Raw genomic sequence first — 730 nt, 5'->3', positions numbered from 1 at the left:
CAGAGCAGAGAGGCCTGGGTCAAGTGGGCTACCTCTGAGATCACCCCAAGAGACCCACAGAGAGCTGGCGGGCTTGAGCACTAAAGCCATGAGAAGACTCACAAGCCAGTGACTCACTACTTCTCTTGCTATTCCAAGACAGAGACATCAGCTGTTAGAATTATTGCTTAGTTGCTCAGTCGTGTCCGACTATGTGACCCCATGGAGTGTAGGCGGTTTCTCTATGCAAGATATTCTCCAGGTAAGAATACTGGAGTGGGTTGCCATTCCCTTCTCCAGGGGATCTTCCCGACTCAAGGATCAATTCTTTACTACTGAGCCACCAGGGAATACCGTGTGAGATTTGAAGCTGGGGCAAGGTTTGTCTGTCCAACCATCTTCACTTCCCCATCCAAGCTCTGCTATTATCTAGTAGGGCTGATTTGCCGGCCTCCAAAAATGTCCGTGGAGGGGAGCAAAACAGAATACACTAGGACAGATGAGGGAAAGGGAAAGAAAGAGAGGAAACAAAAACTAAGGATTCTCTTAGGAGATTTTTTGGGAAAGGTCAATCTCAAGCCAAAATAAAGAAATAAATAAAGTTACAGGATTTGTTTTTAGAGGAGATAATACATCTGTGTGTATAATTACAGCACCACTTAGAAACGCCACAGGGAATTTTGCTTTTTCTTAGTTTCCCACTTTCCTTTTCCTCTGCCCCCTTTCCTTTCAACAGAAGGCTCCAGTTTGG

Source organism: Cervus elaphus, chromosome 21, assembly GCF_910594005.1.
Source record: "Cervus elaphus chromosome 21, mCerEla1.1, whole genome shotgun sequence".
Lineage (NCBI taxonomy): Eukaryota > Metazoa > Chordata > Mammalia > Artiodactyla > Cervidae > Cervus > Cervus elaphus.
Note: the sequence above shows the minus strand (reverse complement) of the source record.